Here is a 19,793-nt window from a genome sequence, read left to right on the forward strand (position 1 = left end):
TGTTATCAGTTTTGCAGGTATTTTGGTCATAAACCAAGAAGTATCCGAGAAATTAGTATCCGAGTTCATGGTAATCCACGGAAAGTTAAAAATTCACCAAAGTTATTATATTTCATGCATTTCTGACAATTTGGGAAATGCTCCTAATGAAATGATGGATGGTGTCCTGAGGGATTTCCTCCCAGATCTGGAGCAGGGCGTCACTGAGCTCCTGGACAGTCTTAGGTGCAAACTGAGAGAATCGGATTGACCCAAACATAATGTGCCAGAGGTCTCCCATTGGATTTAGGTCAAGGCATGGGAGATAGTCAGTGGTATCAATTCCTTCGTCCTCCAGGAACTGCCTGCATACTCTCACCAAAATAGGCCAGGCATTGTTGTGCAACAGAAGGAATCCAGGACCCACTGCACCAGCGTAAGGTCTGACAATGGGTCCATTCCTATACCTAATGGGAGTCAGGGTGCTGTTGCCCAGCCTGTAGAGGTCTGTGCATGCCACCATGGATATACCTCCCCAGACTACTACTTACAGACCACTAAAATGTTTATACTAAAGAATGTTACATGCAGCATAATGTTCCCCGCGGCTTCTCCAAACCATTTCATTTCTGTTATGTGTACCCTAATCCTAAAACATTCACACCAGCACCCTGGTGGAAGTCATTTTGTAGAGCTCTGGTAGTGCTCATCCTTTTACTCCTTGCAAAAAGAAGCAGATACCGGTCCTGCTGATGACTTGTGGACTTTTTCTAGTGCTGTTTGGCTCACATAGAGTAACTGCCTCTCACCTAGAATTTCCTCCATGCTCTTAAGAGTGTCTTGAGACATACTTTGGGCTACCTGTGCAACCTCTGTAGAGTCCAGGTATTATCTCATGCTACCAGTAGTGACACTAACCATAGCCAAATGCAAAACTAGTGAAAAAAACAATCAGAAAAGATGAGGAAGGAAAAAAAATCCTTACTCATTTAACTGTGGTCCTTCTAGTGTACGAGAAAATTTAATTAACAACAAAACCGTCGAAACACCCTGTTTTCATGAACCTTGTTTTTTAAGGCTCGTGTCACAAAACATGCTTGAATTGTTTAGCTTAAACATGACCATGCCATGAGGATAAAGACTTAATGTTGACTATGGATGGAAATCAAGACCCAGTAGTTTAATTCCTTGTAATTGTTAGTCTCCCCGCGTATCAATCTTGCTTATCGGTTCCAGTAGCACTTGCGCTAAAATCAGCTGATGAAAATAGGGGCACAGTACACAGTATTCAGTATGGACTTTTTTTTTGTCATTGGCACAGCCATAGGTAGCATGGCTAAAAACATTATACAAAACATAGGAAGTATCGGTATGAAGATCTTTGAAGCTATATAAATACAAACAAAGGAAAAATAATCCATAATTCAACAGTGGAAAATGTTAAACATAAAATTCAAGTTTTTCTGTCTGCAAAAATATTTTGTTGTGCTTCTTCCTCTTTCTTTCTGCCAAAATCAATCAACTACTATCAACGGCTGAGCCTTTGACCAATCTTGTAAATGTGTTCTGTCACCTAGAAAATGGTATGGTGACAGGCCATTACAGAAGAGTCAGTTTATTCTGACTCTGTCACTGGGTGATCCATCTCGGCCTGGTTGGGTCAAGTCACTTGATTGACATGGCCAGCATGACCCCGATCTCCACCAGTTGAAACGGCTTTCTCTCATACCGTCAAGGACAATTACTGGGGCCCACAGCTGTTATCCGACAAAATGCTGCTGCATGCATCCAATACAAACAGGGAACTCATGGAAATATGGCAAACTACCAGGGCAGAAAGGAGATGGTCCAACAACAGAGTATTTTTGGCCCAAAACATGCTGCTGATTCAAGTCTAAATGACCTTTTGGGGGAACAGACTGTCACTGTGCAGAGAGAGGGAGGGATTTCATCGGCTGAAATCATTTGGCATGGTTATAATGTAGCTGTGTTTACAAAACATTACTAAGATTAAGATTAAGCTGCAAAATGTGCTACTTTTGGAACATGCATTTCCTGGATGAGAATCTGATCAAAGGGGCAACATCACAGAGAAGTTTAAAAAAGCACGAATAGTATCTGGTCCTTACCAGAAACTGCCTCTAGTGATCTTTGAATCCGCCTTATGGACCTGTCTATAGATGAGGTTGAGCATAAAGAAGCCTGGAGCCATTACGACGCAGACTTTAGGATGGATACGACTTATCAGAGTCAATCACTACATCATCAAGATAGACATTATACTTGGGAACATCACCCAATGCCAGATGGGTTAACCACTAGAATGTAGCAGATGTTTTTCACTCATCCTTGAACGCATTCCCAGTTTAAATTCTTTTTTCTGACTTCACACATAACAGTTGTTAGAAAAATATATGAAAAATAAAATCTTTTATAATGAAAACAAGTTAATACCTCAAAAGAAAACTAAAATGAGTCTCCAGAACTTATTACTGTTCTCCTGGGGAGATTTGCAAAGCAAAACCTTCACTTATCTGCAAAGGAACATTATCTAAAAGATGAAATGCCTGCCAGACAGCCTGGAAATGTAGCTCTGTGATGAAAAATGGCAAAAAATTCTTTGATTAAGCATAAACTGTCTGCTTTATGGCTGCAAAAAGCTGCAGTGAATCTATGTAGAGCCTATTATTTGGCTTGCAGTAGTGTCTGATGTCATTACCAGCATTTACACTTGTGTGTGCTGTGTCTATGACAATATGCAAATACATTTTGAATTAGATTTTACATGAAAGGGTGTTTTCTGTTTTCTAAACTGTAAGCAAAGCTTATTGCTCATTTTACACAGCTGTAATGTAATGTAAACAACACAACAATAGAAACATAATGCGACAATTCTAAATAGATACATTAGTGCACACTAAATTGCTCCAGAGCAAAAATAAAAGAAAATATAGTCTTTTGCAGATTTCCTTTTTAATGTAGTTTCACTTCTGGTACAGTTAGAGGCCAACAAGTTCACTGCAGGAGGATCTACATTATAGTTTTTCAGCTCCATCCCCCGAAGGAAGAGTTTACCCTTTGCAACAACTAGGCCATATAAAAATACCTGCTGGGCAACACAAAAACTGTGATGGTTTGGCTGGAAAGCAAACTCTTGGAAGAGGTAATGATAGTTATAAATGATAATTACAAATGTGCTATCTTGTTAAGCTGTCATTGCCTGTGAAGCTTGTAACCTAAAATCCTGTTCTGTCATGCAGCGCCTCTCCCTCCACACTCAGTGCTGTTTGTACCTGTCCTCTATGAGAGGGTCTTTTTACATCAAGCTGGCACATCCCTCGCAGCCTGCATTCAACCCAGACCCAGATAGTTCAAACTGAGGCCCTGTAATCACAAACTCCCTGCAATGTTTATGACCCAGTGAATCAGGAGCATGGACAGATTTACCCATAGGCCTCTGAGGGGCTGTTCCCAGCATCTCTGACAAGAACAGACACAACCCCCTGCTAATGACAGCTGAACCAAGCCTTAGTGATGTATGGCTCCTCAGAACAGCACCACCTTATTCATTCTAATGCAGCAAATTCCCTCACAAATTTAGCAGTAATTGATGAATGTAATATTTAGACTGAGCAGAACACAGGGCTTAACACAATGTCTACGTGATATCAGAAGAAGTGGCCTTCTCAAGCAGAGTTCTAGCAGCCTAGTTCTCGCCACCTGTTATGAGAGCAGTCCCACATGGTGCTTTTTGGCTGGTTGATGTTCGCACTAGACACTAGTGAGACTCTCTTCTCAGAAGCATCGGACAGTAACAGACACTTTTCCTGATCGATGCTCATTCGCCGAAACACAAGGGAGCTGGAAGCACTTTCCCTTCTCTTCCCTCTTTTTTACCTTCTCCTCTTTTCCCTTCCTCCTCTCTGTTTATCTCATCCTTATGTCTCCATGGGTTCTTTCCATTAGCCACTCTGCCTGCTTTCCAGTCTGCAGGAGTCTCCTTTTAAATCACACTATGGAGTGACTATAGCCTGAGGGTCTTGAGGGACTTCATCATCATCATATCCATCTTCCACCTGGAGAACGGGAATCAAATGCCCTTGGAAAAAACTCATTACTGTAGTATTCCTCTGTGGTTCTAAATTGTGATTGGAGGCATTGCGAATTTCTTATCAAGTTTCCAAAAGAGCAGAGAGACACGGAGAGATGCTTACCATGTCTGCTAGATTAATCTGGGCTGGGCTGATCCCGGCAAGTGACAGAGACGGGCGTCTCCAAGACACCGAGCACTGAAGCTCAGAATACAAACGCTGAGAGACTCTCAGTGAGCTACAATATGGCAATGTTTACACTTGCTCCAAGCCATGTAATAGAAAGCCTGCCCTGCATAATCAGTTTCTTTCTGGAAGTTTAATTTAATTCCCTGTAGTGTGTATCACCTGAGAAAATTAGAATCCAAACAAGCAGAACAAACTATAGAGGAATTTTGCTCCCTTGATGAAATACATCCGAGCTGAACTTCACTGCTGCAATGAACAGAATGATTACTAAAGTAGACAAAGTTTATTATGTAAATATTAATAGTTTTGCAAGCAATGCAAATAAGAAATGCTCTAAATGTGACTGCAAACGAAGACTTCTAAATCAGTTTTTGGATAATTTATTCGTTGTTTTTGACTGTGCACAGCCTTTGTCAAAGTAAAGTAGCAGCAGACACAGTAGATATGACATGTGCTGCAGAAATAAATGGAGATTATGTGCCTGTCCGGTGTACTGGGACATGTGAGATAACCATTTCTGCATGCAGTGCATAGAGTATGTCCGTGTAATTAGCTACTCAAATTCTCAAACTGCCCATTATGGATATCTGAGCAGCAGAAGGTCAGAGAGGTAAAATGTAGTCCACTCAAAAATCCTAATGAGTGCTGTTTGGAACAGGCAAATTGTATTCGTGCATGCCAATCAGTGCTACAGCATGAGTGCCTCTCGTCCCTTCTTCTGTCAGCATCTGAGCCGTGTGTCCAGCTGAAGGCAATTTAGTCTCCAGTGCTTCTAATTTTCCACAGGGTGCATGTTCATCTCGGAGCACAGCCAGCTCCTCTCTGTCTTTCATTTACCTGGCATTATTCAGTAGTTTGCATTTCCTGTTCCCATGACCCCTGGACTGTCTTCAATGTGTCATCTGACATTATGGCCTTCAGAATTTAATTTCTAGAGAACAGAGCATCCTGACAGTTGTGTTCGCATATCCTGTGAGGTCATGTTGTGGGAATAATAATCAGTCTTTATGGATAAAACTGGTCATCAATTAAAGAGTCTTTAAAGAGTGAGAAAAAAGATTTTGTATAAAACGTTCGCTGTGATTTTACTACTTAAATGGTAAATGACAGTGAAAACAGTTAAGCAGACGAGGCTATAAATAAATCAGTACCGAGAGCACAAAATAAACCTGTGGAAAACTGTTACCATTTAAATTGTGACTATTTTCAGGTAAAGATATGGTCATTTTGAAATCAATGGCAACAATATGTCTCCAAAATTTTGCGCCAATATCAAGTTTACCACTGTGTAGCATCGCATCCTCTTTTAACTTAGTCCATAAACATCTGGGAACTCAAGAGACCAGATGCTGGACTTTTGAGAGAGTAGTGCTGTCCGACTTATATTTCTTGTCTGAAATATAAGTCTAGCTGCTCAACAGTCCTCAATCTTCTGTGTTGTATTTTTCACTTTCAGTATGAAATCATACTGCTGTAAAAGCTGCAGTGTCAATTTCAGCTTTGGCATTGCTGAAATACGCAAGGGCTTTCCTGATAATCCTGATGGCACCTGGATGGAAGCTCTAAAACGTGCGTATAGCTTTCAGCACTGATGGTACAAGCTGCAAATACCATAGGACCTCCATACTATCAGAGATGCAGGCTTTTGAACTGAATGCCGATAATAAGCTGGTTCCTCTTCTCCTTAGTCAGATGGATGCACAATCCATATTTTCCAAAATACAATTTAAAATTCATCTGACCACAGAACAGTTTTCCACTCTGCCTCAGTCCATTTAAATTACCTAGCTAGACGCTAGCAGGCTCCCTGTATCATGTTCACAAATGACTTATTCCTTGCATGGTGAGTGAATGAATGGATGTATGCTTACTCCATTACTTAACAACAAAAATGAATATGAACTTTTCCTAAAGCCTTACAGATTTACTCTTTTTTTGTTTTTATCCACCTGGAAACACCCTCAAAAAAACATCAATAATGTGCAGTATGTCTTAATTTATCTAACTACTTGACTGATGTAAAATCTAATTGTTTGGTAAAATTAGTTTGCACTGCATTTACACACTGTTTACCATTTCATTAAACACACTGCAGCCATAGAGAATACATTTAAAGTGAAACTCAAATGGCTGCATGCATTATAATTTCTGTGCCGCCTGTTTACCTCTCAAGGGAAATCAGCAGGGAGAAAACAAGCACAATAATCTGTCAATAATTGTGGATAATTTACAGCTAAACTAAGCACGTTTCCAAACAATAAAACTATTTACTCCTATCCATTACAAACTATTTGTTATGTGGAAGCTATCTCCGTAATTGGACCCAGCATCTAATCGATGCGTTTTCTGACCATCTGCCCATTAGTCAACATGCAACAACAGTACCAGCCATCGCAAATTTGCAGGACTGTCAATACATGTTGCTAAAATGATATTTACTGTATTTCAATAAGCATCAATTCTAACTCTGCTGATACAGTGTATTGATTTGTGTAAGATCTGCTGAATATTAAAAGCCTTTTTTCAGGTGTGTGGATGTTGTCCTTTGACCATAACCTCGATTGCTATATGACATTTGCCTGAGGAAAATTCTGTGGTTTAAGATTCAGGAAAGCGCTGCTGGCAAATCATTCCTCTGAATCACATTATGGAAGTCCTTCCCACGAGAACCTGGTGCACACTGTCATTCAGGATGCTCAGGTGTTGCTCCACTATCATTAGTGGTCAGTGTTTCTGGGAAGAACAACCCAGGCAGTGAGGGAATGCAGGAATAGTGGTGAACTAAAGGCCTGCTGTTTGGAATGGCTCGTGGTTTCCACCTCTTGGGTAATAGCTATGGATGGCTATGTAATCAACACTCGTTGTTATGTGCTGTGACTTGGCTGCTGTGCAGTGATACGATGGGGGTTGGAGAGAGATTATGCTGCCAGTACAAATCTGGACCATAGTCAGGTTGAAGGAAACCCAGAGGAAAAAACAAGTTAATTGTATGAAAGCATCGGACGACACGAGGAAAAACTTGATCTGCATTTGAAGGGTTAGGGAGCATATTTGCAAGCAGGAAAGCCAAATTTGTTTATGTTTATGTTTTTAGGTAAGTTCTTTGAACCACAAGCAAAGAAAAAAAGCCAAAACCCAGAAATCTGAGTGCAAACTGATTAAAACACTAGTATAAACCAGATCATTAATTAAAAATGTAAAAGGCTGAATTCATGTTGAGGCATCTCACATTTCTCTGCCAAAATATTATTTATTATCATGAAACTGAGGGAGGGAAAAAAACAAGTATGCATTGGGGCACTGAGTGCAAATACAACTATTTTCCTCTGACAGATTTATTAGAGGGCACGCACTCGTAATGAAACAGAGAAGCTGCTTTTGTTTATTTACACTATGATTTACAGTTTGGGAACTACTTTTTCCAAAACTGCCTGAAACAACTTCTCATTCATTTCATCACATAACTTACAACAAGATGATTTATAATGGGCCAGGTCATTATGACGATGACATTATGACGCTTATTCAAATATCAGTGATTTCTAAGGAAGGATTCTCCTATTATCTATTGCCTTTGTCACGCTGCTGTTATGCTGGACAGAATGCTGCACCAAAGACAATCTTTAAGTATTATGCATTTCTTTCTTGTTTGTGATATATGCATTGTGTTTAAAGCTTAAGAAAAGATGTCTTCGGCCCATGTAGACTATGATTCTTTGTATAAATATCTGAATAAGAATTTAACTTTGAGGGTTTTGAGTCCTATGCAATTCAAGCAATCAAATGAAAAAATAAAACAAGTCATGTTTCATTAGGGCTCAACAGAAATGCAAACACTCTCTCAGGTCTGTGCTCCTGTTCATGTCAAGTACAAACAGAAGTTTAGACCTGAGTATAACACATCTAATGACAGCAATTATATAGTTGTTGCTCCTTAGTATGGAGACCTAAAGGGGGACAGCACCTGGGAGTCCCTGCTTGTGACAAAGCTAAAATTATGCAGTTTTATGTGGAAATAGTGTGTTAGTAGTAGAAAATATTTTGGTCGTATTAATACTTGGGTACTAATTTAACTTAGTTTGGCAAAAAATAACTGTAAAGTTAGTGGTGGAGCAAAGAGCATAAGTTCACTTGAATACTGCATGGTGAGCTCTGCATTAGAGGGAGAACGTACGAGCTTCCTGGTTTGCCCTCTCTCTGAACTCTGCAGTTATGAGCCCCGTGTGTCCTCCCCTCCCTACTGGATTTAAAGAAGTTTAGCGGAAATATGAGAGCAGTGGAAACTGTAAACTTCATATTTTTTAGTACTAAATTATGAATTATGCATTAACCCTAAGTCTTGTGTTAATATACTTCCAGGCTGTAGACAGAACTGCAAAATTAGAAAGCATTCACCAGAAACAAAAAATCGACAATACAACTAATTGAAAGGAAAAAATGCTTCTGTTCCAAATAATAGGTTTGGTATGGGTACACTGCAATTATATGTAACACAATCAATGCAAAGTAGCAACAGTGCACACACGCTCAAAAAAAAGAAAAAAATTCTTCACCATTAATAGACATTAAGTAATAATTTTGAGTAAAATGCAGCTGAAATTAAAATAAAAAGGTTTATTTGTTCAGATAATTAATCATGTGGAAATGTGATTGGTATAATCCGTACCAACCAAGTATATTTAATTTGACCAAATTCCATTAAATTTAATATTTTGCACTGTAACATAACAACATTACATGGACAATTTACATGTAATCAAATTACTTAAAGTAGACATAATTTTTTGAGTGGACTAACACAGCAATGTAACTGTATGTGCTATGGCAAACCTTCCAATAAATGTTACCATCAAATAAAGGACATTCAAAACTTCCCCTCTAGGAATATTAGAAAGCTTGTTCAAATATCTAAATGTCAGCTGCGCATAAACACTTTCTAATTATGCTCTGCACAATCTGCAGCTGTGGGCTGGGGGTCAAACACGATTTGTCAAGCCTTCAATCCCCACTGGAATTTGATTATACCCTACAAAGAGAATTCACAGACACACCACAGAGTTAAAAAATCTAGTCATGCAACAATTAGCAAAGATTTGAATATAATTTTCAAGTGAAAAACACTAAATAACCTTGTAGTTATCTTCAAATTGTTTATCTGCAAAATTAAGCAGTGGCCCTGAAGATAAAAGCCCATTTGTGATAGCAGCAGGGAGAGTTCAACTGCCCGTTATTCCCATAATCGTCTCATGTGCGGTGGTGATGATGATGATGATGACAACTACGACTGCTGGCTGCCTGTCATCATTGCCTCCACCGCCACATGTCATTATTGTCACACCAGATGATGGGTCATTTGTGCCACACTGGTGCAACAGCCATTGCTGGACCTTTTCTGACCTGTCTCCTAATTACACCCTCAGGACACGGGATGAGCCAATCAAGAAAGAGGAGTCTGAATCAATGCTGCCCAACAGGGGATCTTCTGTCTGCTTGCCAGTGACATATTTTGCTGCTGTTGTTCTCCAGCAGACAAAACATACAAAATCTCAGGAAAAACACGAGAAGCTCTCAAACAGCTCCGAGACACACTTCAGACCTTGAAAGAGCTTGTGTGACTTGAGGTGCTGGGCTTCATAAGAGGTTAGCAGTGTGTTTGTGACTTTGTGTCCGCTGGTGCGGTGTCTGAGGGGGCTAATGCAGATAAGGTCTTTTTAGATGTGTTTCCGCAGGCTAATTGCTCCGCTTATTAGCATACACACCAACCCCTGTGCCCAGTCTGGGAGAGAGAAGTCCCTGCCCAATTATTACAGCTACCGCTATGGTGGCAGCATGTACTCCCAGCAGCCTGGTTAATGCTAGTGGTAACAGTTTGGTGGTATAGTCAACAGCTGACTGTCTGCTCTTCATGCAGACTTGTGAAACAAGAAGCCAAACAGGGAACTAAATGTTTACAAAAAGCAAAATTAAAATCTTGCAAAAATACACAGGAGTCCATGTAACATTGATTTACGTTGAATTTTCAATTTAATTTAATTCAATTCAATTCACACAAATCACAACAACAGCTTTGCCAGTGCGCTTTGTATAATAAGGTAAAGACCCTACAATAATATAAGTGAAAATCCAAGCAATCAGACACCCCTGTGAACAAACTCTTGGCAACAGTGGGAAGGAAAAACTTCCCTTTAACAGGAAGAAACTTCCAGCAGAACCATGCTCAGGGAGGGGCAGCCATCTGCGGTGTGGGGAGGGAGCCAGGACAAAAATGCTGTGGCAGAGAGTCAGAGTTTAATAATAACTAATGATTAAGTGCTAAGTGGTGTATAAACAGATAGAGAGTGAAAAGTGGTGAGTGAAGAAGAAAAACTCGGTGCATCATATAAAGTCCCCCAGCAGCCTAGTCCTTAGTTGTAACATAACTAAGGGATAGCTCAGGGCAACCTGATCCAGCCTAACTATGCTTTATCAAAAAGGCACATTTTAAGCCTAATCTTAGAAGTATATAGTAGAGTGTTTGCCACCTAAATCCAAACAGGGAGCTGGTCCAACAGAATACGGGCTTAAAAGTTGAAGGTGCTGTTTTCTATTCTAATTTTAAATACCTCAGGAACTACAAGTAAAGCACCAGTCTGAGGGAAAAGTGCTTTACTGGGGTGATATGGTACCAAGACATCGTCAAGATAAGATGGGGCCTAATTATTCAAGACCTTGCATGTGAGGAAAAGGATTTTAAATTTGCGTCTAGATTTAAGAGGGAGCTAATGAGGAGTAGCTAATATGGGATAAATATGCTCTCTCTTTCTTGTCAGTACTCTTCCTGAAGCATTGTGGATCAACTGAAGTTGAGCCTAGAAGTAATAAATAGATGAACTATTTTTTCAGCGTAACTCTGAGAGACATTGCAAATGCAAAAAAAAAGCAGTCTTACATATTTGTTTAACATGTACACTGAAGGACATATGCTGGACAAAAATGACTCCAAGATTTCTCACAGTGTTTCTGGATGAACACCATGTTTCGAAGATTTATACGGCCGAGTACAATAACCTCAGTTTTATCTGAATTTACAGGCAGGAAATTAGAGGTCATCTGGGCCTTTGAGTGTTTAGGACATTCAGAACTTCTTCTGTCTTTAAGATATTGATACTACATTCACAAAAGGTTCATCTTACATGTGTCCATTATTTATGTTAACACTGTGTCTATAAGTACAGTGAATGTTGCATACTAACTGACAAAGACATGAAAGTGTTTCCTACAGTCAACAGTTGTTTGCAGCTTTGCAGCAAACTGACATTTTTTCCTTTTTTGCCATCCATTTACAAAGTTTCAGTAAAACATCTTGTACACATGCAGCATTGCTTTGTGTTATACTGTTCTTCTTACATTTTTACAAATCATGAACAAATATACATCCCAGATGTCAGCCTACAAAAACAATGCAGACATGTTTTCCTTATTTGCAGTCACACTGCAGCTACGTGTAAAAGTCTGTTGGAGAAGTGTGTTATTCTGAGTTTAAAGACTCTGCAGGGGAAGATATTTCAGTGCTGCGATCCATAGAGTAAACAGTTTATTTACTCCAAGCACCAGTTCAGTTGGTTACAGAGAAGAAGAGGATTCAGAGGAGATACCACAAGTTGATACTTAAAGATATTTCATTACACTGTCAGAGGCAAGGTTAAATCAAAGCAGGTCCTTAATAATGTGTTTGTAGGGCAGCGATATCTGACCAAAGCTTAAATGGGGGTTTAAAGTACAGTATAGTAATCTGTATGTGGCTATTTATTGGCTTTATAGGAAAATACAGACTAACATAAAATGCAGTCGATACACAGGATAGCGTGATCCAGGGAGAAAATACTTTGACCTTTCTATTTCTTACACTTTCTCACTCCTGTTCTCCTAAGGCTGCTCAAGGTTCTGGTCCTGTGCCAGATCAGATATGAGTGAGTGTTTCTCATGTTTCTCCTGAAGACATGCTCAACATACAAATTATTCAGCACCCTTGTCCCCCTTACCAACCTACCCGAAAGTCCTTTGTCAGAAGGATCATTGAGCTGAAGGGCATGGGTAATAATAAGTCTGTGCAAGCACATTCTCAGGAAGCAACCCGGGCCAAGAACAACAGGAAAGGCTTGCCTGCGTTACTGCTGTCATGTTAACAGCAGATCCATAAAGTTCTTTTCTTGTGCATAATACCATTTGACATCTTAATCCATTGGCTGTAAGCGAAGCTGAAATTATATACTTTATATCAAGGTGTAAATGTCAAGGTGTAAAGTTGTTTTTGTGTGGTTTACAAAGCCGACAACACAAAAAATGTGATGTTGCACACGTTACTTACTGTAAAACCTTTCAGTATCTTGGTTACTGTGTGTTTGCTTCAAATGACATGCTATGTTAGGAATATCCTGCTTGAGCTTCATGGTTTAAATAACTAACTGATTAACACTTTTTCTAACAATACATTTTTTGTGATGTAAGCCAGGAGAAAGAAAGTCAGTAGCAACTACCAGTTTATAGAAATAACTTATGTTATATTGCTTTGTACCAAACCCAGCTAACTTTAAATCTCTTTCACATTTTAAGAAGATTGTAGTAGAAAAAAATGTCCCACCTAACACTAGTTATTCTGAACCATAGACCTAAGATCACAATCATTTAAAGCACAATATATCTCATGTTGCACAACTGGAATATTACAGGTCTATGCCAGGACAATTTACAGCCTGCACACCTCTCTATCCTTCAGCTCCTTTTCATTTATCTGTTTCAATATCCTGTATCCTGATGAGTCTGGGAAAAAGGTGGTGACCTGACGTTTAAATTTCAGACAAGTCCATTATGGTAAGACAGCACAAAGTGCTGATAGAACTTAAAGGACAAAGACCATATATGTCCAGTAAGACTATCGTTGTTATTGTGTACTGTTTGTGTAGATTATATCTGAAAGTATGTGTTTGTACTGTGCTGTCTGTGCCACAGGGGTCAGTGGAATATACCATACAGAGAGTTATGGTCACCTTCAATGTACTGCTTTCATTTCCCAAAGCAGCCAGATCTTTCCCAGTGGACCAAATCCTGCCAGATAACAAGAGACAGCTCCATTTCATCCCCACAGACAAGATAGCTCCACGGTGGGGAGATTATACCAAGGAAGAGGTTGGTGGCCCAATCTATAGACTTTGGGGATCTTTGTAGTAGTGTCTGGTTTACCAGACCTCACCCGATGTCTTTTTTTATTCTAACAGCAACAATAAAAACAGAATATGCATGTATATAAAAAATTAGCTTTATTTTTTATATACAGTAAAGACAAATACAATCATATTCACAATAATCCCTGTGACAAATGCATGCATTTTATTTTGATACAGTCTAGCATGACTGTTGTAATATAAAGAAAGTATAAGATAATTCCTATCTTACAAAAAAACATACAATTAAAAAGCAAAAATTTGTAGTTTAATTTGTATGATAATGCATTATAGGCATGTTTTCAGGATGTACTTTATGTCATCCAAGAGCTAAAGCAGATATCTGTCCCTTTAAAATAATGAATTAAATGCTTATATTCACCCTCATTAACTCTGGTTTTGCAGAGCTCATAAAAGGCCATATAGTGCAGGAGCTTTCTACTCTGTTTCGCATATTCATTAGTTTCAAATTCTAACAATAAAACTGACCTTGAAGTCACTGACCTATGGGCTTGTAAACATGAAGCAATTTCGAACGTGCTCTTAAAGTGAATAGCAAATTAGCAGTAAAAGGTATACAAGCTCATGAAAAACATCCACTGAATACTTAGAGTTTTAGCAGGGCTATTTGAAGACGCTGTTACAAGGCACTTTGATACATTTTGTGGGGCATCATCTAGGTCCCCATCATCTGGAGGAAGACAACTATAAGTTCAGAAATGACAAGAAAAGCTCATGAAATCAGGTAAAAACAAGCAACAACACTGATTTTATGGTTGATACCTCACACTGTATGTTATTGGAAATGCAACATGTGTTTTTTTTTCCTACAGTGAACTAAAACAACACTTGCACAGGTTTATCAGTATATTAGCTTCACCTGGGCAATTTAATGTAATCCAATCCAACAACACTTCAACCTGCACTAATGTTCAGCTTTACCTACAGTGTCAGTGAGAGGCTGATTTGACTCCATGGTTATTTTTTAGACCACTGATTATATTTGTCAGAAACATTATATTTGATATGCAGAAATGGAAGCAGTAACAACATGTCCCTGGTTATGTACTGGCTGCTGGCAAAGGCTGATCTTGACACACAGTGTTTTTCCCACCTATTTAAATCTGCAGTTATTAGAAAAAGAAAAGAGACCAGACTGCTGGTGTGGAGCATTCAGATGCATGTTAACACAATCTGCCCAAGAGTGGACGCCCTAGCAAATTCACCTGAAGGTCAGACTTCAAAATCCTTTAAGAAATTGCAAAAAACTCAAGAGCTAGATGTCAGACTCTACAGGCGTCACTCAGCATGTTAAATGTTAAAGTTCATGGTGATACAATTAGAAAAAAACTGAACAAGTATGGCTTGTTTGGAAGGGTTGCCAGGAGAAAGCCTCTAAAAAAACAAAGCAAAATAAAAAAAAAACAATGGCAGCACACATCAGCACAAACACCTCAAACCAAATGTCAAACACAGTGATAGGGGGGCGATGATTTGGGCTTGTTTTGCACCGACAGGACCTGGGCGCCTTGCAGTCACTGTGTCGACCATGATCTCCTCTGTATACCAAAGTATTCTACAGTAATGTGTCTGACAATTCAAGCATGGCCAAAATCATGTCATGCCGCAGGGCAATTAACCCAAGAACAGCAGCAAATCTACAGCAGAAGGGCTGAAAAAGAAAAGAATTTCTAGGTAAAAAGGTTTCCAGTAAAAGTCCAGTCAAATGGTCAGTCAGATGAATGCTTGCTATCTCCAATGACCTGCAGCATTGCTATAAAGAAGAGTGGACCAAAATTGCTCAATGCTTCTGCTACTAATAGTTGTTCGACAAGCTGCTAAATCATGGGACTGCATAGAGGGATTTACAAAGGAGCAAGTGTTTTTCTTAATTTAAACAAATTACATTTATTAAACACTTAGATTTAAGCAGAGTGTGACACTTCAGGCTTCCTTGATTGTAGTTCTTGTGTCACCTACACCTTCAACAGGTCTCCAAATGCTCACACCCTATGCTCGAAGTAGTTTTTAAAGCAAATAATTATCGATGATCAGAACATTTTCTGCAATATTAATTTAATTTAATCATAATTAATTTTTACATCCTGGTTGTGAGTTGCCGTCATCAAAGTTTTTGCAGAATTATTTCATTTTCATTCTTTCAAAAGTGTATAGAAAAAATGTTCACTGGTCTCTTCCCCCATGCTTCAACATCAACTAGAATTCAACTTTTAGTGGTACAAATGATATCTCATTGAGTTGTTAAGTCATTGTTGTGCTGGTTCTATAAAATGTGATGGACAAAAAGTTCAATACTTCAAAGAAAGCCCAGCAGCTCCTTCTTTTCAAGTCATGGGAGAATGAACACCCACAACTATAGCAAAGCCAGAGTTTCCATCACTTCAAAGAATATTAAACTGACACTCCTTTAAAGGAGACCTAGCCTCGGGCAAGCCTTACAAAAAATTAAGCGAGGCCTTCAGGCAAAATGCGATGGTTATGGCTTGTTTTTGTCCTCAAAAGTCCCCAGAATGTAACGGCATAAATAGATATCCATTATCATGTCACTGGTCTGTACACGTGTTATCTTTTAGATTGTGTGTCAGAGAAGAGAGGATGGGTTGATATTCTTTACTGGAGCCTGCTTGATATGTAAAAGACTCAAAAAACTGTGTGAGTCATATGTGTGATTTGGGTATCAAGCTGACCTGTGCAGCCTGATAATGTTTTGTCCTGTGCTCACATGCCTGCAACGACTACATCCACAAATATCCACACACACGTATATTTAGATAGTGATTAATACACTGAGGTAGAGATGAAAATAAACTTACAAACTCAAAGTTAATTCAGTGAATTAATTAAAATCTGTGACCATTAGTAATAGTAAAATGTCCTGATCCAGTTAATTTCATATTTATAGCAGTGTTAATTATTCATAAGAAGGAAAAAGGGGCATCTTCTATATTTGCTCTTCAACGCAATGACCAGCAAGAACAGCAGCATTCAACACAGCCTGAGGGGCTTTTATAAAAAACATGCTCGAGCTGATTACTGGGATAATTGTACAGTGTCCTGTCAATCATTATCTTGCTTTCCATTGTACATATTCCATTTGCAGAGATAACAATATCACACTACCCCCAAAAGCACTGTAAAGTGGGTTTTATGGATGAAATCTCTGCACCATACAGGTATAATTGCAAGCTCTAATCCCACATTAAACCACTCAAATTGCATAATGTAATTTGTTCCTTTTCTTTGAGATCCATTTTTACAGGAAAAAAAATGCCATAAAAGCACTCTGCCTCATAGAATGCAGAGCTTTTACAATGTGCACAGGGGAAAAAAACGGTACAAAAATGCTCTGTGATCCCAATTCTGACAATTTGCAAAAAGGGAAATGGATAGTTATTCGAGCAAGCAAAAGTAGTGATTTTTAAAAAGATGACAAGAAACGTCAAAAGCCTCACATGCTGCATAGTGAATGTTCACTCTGAGCTAAATGCTGCGCTCACAATTACAGCCAATTATATCCCTCCTTAGTGCTTGTTTGATTCAAGGAAGAGCATGTGTTGATCTTTAGGTAGCCACATGGAACATGACAAACTATTAGAGGAGCCGATGCTTAGTAGAACATTCCAAAGTCTTACTGAAATGAAGTACAGCAAGAGGTGTAAGTACTTTCTTGTCTCTTCTACTCTCGCAATTTTCCTGAGAAAGCCTAGAGGGCAGATCTTATCAGCCACTGGGGAACTCTTCCTTTATAGCTGATGTTTTATCACAGCAGAGCCCAGAGAGAGAGAGACTAATCTCTACAGAGTACTATGGCACTCTCTTATTCAGCGGGGAAAGCAAAGTACAGCAGTGATCAGCATTCCCAGCTTACGACAGCACTTTACTGTTGAGGGCAAGCAGCTCACTTCAAGGGCCAGCCTCAGTGTGGTTACTCAACAATGCCTTAACTAGGTGGTATCATCTTTGCACTTGTGTGCAAGATGTCTTGCAGGCATCGATGGAAAAGATGGTAGAAAGATGGAATGTCATTTTAAATCCAATTTTACAAAAACGATTTCAAAAGCTACACAGTACACTAGTAAAGTACAGTACAACTGAGCTTATACATGACAAAAGATACACACTTTCATGTACAAATTTGATATGTTAAGCCATTAAAAGCCAATCGATATTTTGCCAAAGCGCAGCACAGAGTTAACGTCCATACATCTTGCCTGAGATAGTCAACCATAAGGGAAAAAAATGATTTGGCAATGAGTAAAATCATAAAGGTTACCAGACACTTGATTTGATCAAGGCAATTAGTTTACATTTGAGACATTTGAGATGACATACGTCAAAGAAACTGTCCCTTCTGGTGCGGTCGGTTGCTTTAAACCTGCGCGATGCCTTCTCCTGGGCCAAGTCATCACCTCCAGTAAAGGTCATGGGCGACCATGATGGATGGGCACTGCTGTGGATTTAATTTAAAATAAAGAGCAATAAACACAGGGCTCATGCTAAAGGCACAGGGCATGATGAAGGATCCATTAGTTAAGCAAAGGTCGCAGGCTCCTCCCCTGACAGTGGCTGTCACCAGGGCATCACAAGCAGTGGCAGGGGACGTGGGGCCAAAGAGGGTCACATGGCAACTCCACAGAGGCTCCTCTGTGTCAGAGCTCTCCCGTTTATCAGCCTCGTCAGAGAGATTTAAGCACAAGGCTATCAGCTGACAATGACCTCAACGGTTTCTAAGAATTGCACCCATTTTTGTTATGAATGAGTAACAGTGGGGTTCATTTTAAATGTCACTTCACACGCATGTGGTCATTGTATTGTTAACATTGTATTCAAAGTATACTTGAATCCTCTTGTCAGTTTCAAAATAACAAAAACACTTGCAGCAGGTGTCCCCTGTGATTTTAAGTATCTTATGGTTACAGAGAGCAAAAAGCATTTTCAAGCTGCATAAATAAAATAATTCTCTGAATATTAATCAGAGTGTTTTCTCTCATTTAAAAGTTCTGACCCTAAATTAGGACTTATTTCAACAGATCTACTACAAAACACACAAAATCACAGGAAGTACACAAAGTTTGAACATGCAAAACCAACATCCACTTTCGATACAAACTTAAAAAGGCAGCCTGTTTGACCAGGATGGACGCTGAAATGAGTTTTAGACTCGCATGTTTTTGGCTGAAAACATTGCCAAACTGTAAACATCCATTATCCCACTCACTCAGTGAAGGTAGAAAAAAAAAATCTAAAAAAAACAAACAAAAAAAGCAAATTTCATCTGAACTGGAATGTTTTAAATTAGTTTTAGTGTAAAAAACCTGGATGACTCACGAGTGTATACGGAAAGCTAAAAACATACTGTGCTCATAGTTCACAATTTGTGTCAAAGAAAACATTTTGAAAATACTAATGCGGAAATCTGTGCAACTCATGCGTAATTTGCTGCCTTCAAATGCTCTTCACTAATGGCATTTAATAGGATCTGTGGGCCAAAATTGTGACAGCATGATGTATTTGGCCAACGAGCCAAGCTAATGACTGCCATCAAATGTGCTTTCAGTTTTCAGCCTTGGTTATCTCAGTGGAGCCCAATTTATTTAGTGCCACCTTTTAACTACAGCGTTTGGCATAGACACATGGCCAATGAAAACAGGAGTGAAGGCTATCTCCTAATAGTGGTGCTGACGGGGTACTGATGGAGACGTTTTAGGTGTGGTTCCAGTTTACAATATGAAGTCTAATTGTCCTTTTTAGCATCAGCGGAGGTGATAGATGGAGATGAGGGAGACTTGTCTGAATGTGATAAATTAAAAGGCAAGTTTTTTTGTGATTGAAAGTTGTTAAGATTAATGGGACCTGTAATGCTTTAGAATGTTTTCTGGAAAATTGTCTATTTCACCATAATCATTCACTGTAAAAAAAACCAATCAAACAAACAGATAATTTATGAATAAAAAGCAAATGAGACATAAAAATAACCAACTTTTTAACCAAAAAGAGTTAGACCTCTGTATTCTCTCTTCATTGGACTGCATATGCCGTGGTTTATGAGCTATGACCAAAACGGCCACTTTTCTTCTCTTTAGTGAACAACATTTCAGCAAACGGCTCTTTTATGGTGGCGGCACATTCATCCTGCTCTTTTCCATTTGACTTTCTGTTATCAGATGGCTTTTTAAAACTAGATCCTATTTTGAACACTCGCACGGCTTTATCAGCTTACCATTCATTTACATGTATAATTATTACAGCCGCTTCAGGAGCCGTTTGCTAAAAAGCTTTATGCAAATTGAAATTAACGGTAATTAAAACCCAG

General features: G+C 39.0%; 1 protein-coding gene across 1 annotated transcript in view; it reads right to left on the reverse strand.

The window, feature by feature from the left end:
- The window catches only part of c19h14orf180 (chromosome 19 C14orf180 homolog), an 86,069-nt gene extending 68,076 nt beyond the window's left edge, over positions 1–17,993 (reverse strand). The window contains exon 1 of the mRNA XM_084914642.1: positions 17,813–17,993. The gene's annotated coding sequence lies outside the window, so the exon portion shown is untranslated. The remainder of the gene's footprint in view (positions 1–17,812) is intronic.
- Positions 17,994–19,793: the final 1,800 nt, after the last annotated feature.

The sequence above is a fragment of the Perissodus microlepis genome, chromosome 19 (assembly GCF_051167445.1).
Source record: "Perissodus microlepis isolate ML-2025 ecotype Zambia chromosome 19, ASM5116744v1, whole genome shotgun sequence".
Classification (NCBI taxonomy): Eukaryota; Metazoa; Chordata; class Actinopteri; order Cichliformes; family Cichlidae; genus Perissodus; species Perissodus microlepis.